This window comes from Ahaetulla prasina, chromosome 8 (assembly GCF_028640845.1).
Source record: "Ahaetulla prasina isolate Xishuangbanna chromosome 8, ASM2864084v1, whole genome shotgun sequence".
Classification (NCBI taxonomy): domain Eukaryota; kingdom Metazoa; phylum Chordata; class Lepidosauria; order Squamata; family Colubridae; genus Ahaetulla; species Ahaetulla prasina.
This window is the reverse complement of record NC_080546.1, coordinates 2,966,489-2,968,519: the sequence shown is the minus strand read 5'-3', so window position 1 is coordinate 2,968,519 and position 2,031 is coordinate 2,966,489.

The window sequence follows — 2,031 nt, the reverse complement described above, 5'->3', positions numbered from 1 at the left end:
GGGAGAGAGAGAGATGATGTATCTATGAGGGAGGGAAGGAGAGATGTGGTTGGAGAGATGGCTATGTGTGTAGTGTATAGGAAGAAGGGAGGGTGGGAAGGAGAGATGTAGATGGAGAGAGAGATGGATAGAAGTATGGAGGAAGGGATTGAGGGAGGGAGGGATGGACAAAGGGAGGGTGGAAAAGGACAGATGTAGATGGAGGGAGAAATAGAGAGATGGATAGAAGTGTGGAGGAAGGGATGGAGAAATAAAGGCATGCGTGGATGGAGGGAGGGAAGGATGAATGAATGGACAGAGGGAAGGAAGTATGTGGCTGGAAAGATAGTAGATTAGGTAGGAGGGTGGGGGGGAGGGGGGGAGGGATACGTAAGGGAAGCAAACAGATATATAGAGGTTGGATCAGAAGTCCACACGTCATCAAAGGGCCATAGTTCCCCACCCCTGGTCGAGAGGCTGGGAGATGCTTCCAGGAAATGGAAAAGTGACTTTTCAGGATAGACTATTCCTGGCCTTGCTTTGAGGGTGCCGTCACATCTCACAGACCCGCATCGGTGGGACCTTACCAGCCCCTTCTGAAATGCGATGCAAAGTTATTTGCAAAGTCTCTCCACCGAACTCTGATTTCATGAGATGAAATTGGTTGGTTTGGCACGAGGTGAAGCTGGAGAAGGGGCCGAAACTACATCCAACTTTCTTAGATTTTTCCACTCTTTCAAACAGTGAGGCCTTCTCTTCCAGAATTTGTTGTGTCTCGTCCGATCTCACCTCAGCCGGGGTCTTCTTATCTGCTTCCGAACACGGAGGAATGTCCTAGTATGCCTCCCGGCCCCAGCCCTGGCTCCATGCCCAGACAGGCTGAAGAGGAAGAAATACCTCCAGCCCCCAGCCCTGGCTCCATGCCCAGGCAAACGGAGCAACTAGACCCCTCCCCCTCCTCCACAGCATGTGAGCCTGAGGAAGGTCAATTGCCAACAGCTGCCGACTGGAGTGACCCTCGCGTCAGAAGACTGGATAGGCGGAGGCAACAGAAGGAAGGGAGGGGCAGGCCTGGATAAGTGCTGAGTCATGGAGCCACACCCCATGGCCTATATAAAGGATCTGCTTTCTGGCATTCTCTGAGTCAGGCAAAGTCGAACTTATCTTGCTGAAGTCACTTTCTGGTCTCCTGCCTGCCTTGAGGACTTTGCTAGGACTTTGGCAGAGCTGCAGAGGCACGCCTGATTCGGATTTCCCTGACCCGGCCGTCAGCGGAGGAGTGGGACACGACAGAATTCTTCTTTTGGTGGTCACCCAATTCCGGCCCTCCGCATTACATTTCCCGGCTAAGAGAGCCAGTTTGGTTTAGTGGTTAAGGCACCAGGGTAGAAACTAGGAGACAGTGAGTTCTAGTCCCTGGGAGACTTTGGGCCAATCACCAGGAGACAGTGAGTTCTAATTCTGCCTTCAGCATGAAAGCCAGCTGGGTGACTTTGGACCGATCTCCAGGAGACAGTGAGTTCTAGTCCCTGGGAGACTTTGGGCCAATCACCAGGAGACAGTGAGTTCTAATTCTGCCTTCGGCATGAAAGCCAGCTGGGTGACTTTGGACCGATCTCCAGGAGACAGTGAGTTCTAGTCCCTGGGAGACTTTGGACCGATCTCCAGGAGACAGTGAGTTCTAGTCCCTGGGAGACTTTGGACCGATCCCAAGGAGACTGAGTTCTAGTTCTGCCTTAGGCATAAAAGCCAGCTGGGTGACTGGAGCGATCCCCAGGAGTCAGTGAGTTCTAGTCCCTGGGAGACTTTGGACCGATTCCCAGGAGACTGAGTTCTAGTTCTGCCTTAGGCGTGAAAGCCAGCTGGGTGACTTTGGACCGATTCCCAGGAGACAGTGAGTTCTAGTGCCGCCTTAGGCATAATAGCCAGCTGGGTGAATGGAACGATCCCCAGGAGACAGTGAGTTCTAGTTTTACCAGTCTCTCTCTCGCCTATATCCACTGCTAAGCAAACTGCCCTTCGTTGTCTGCAAAGTCGACACAAAAAATCTGC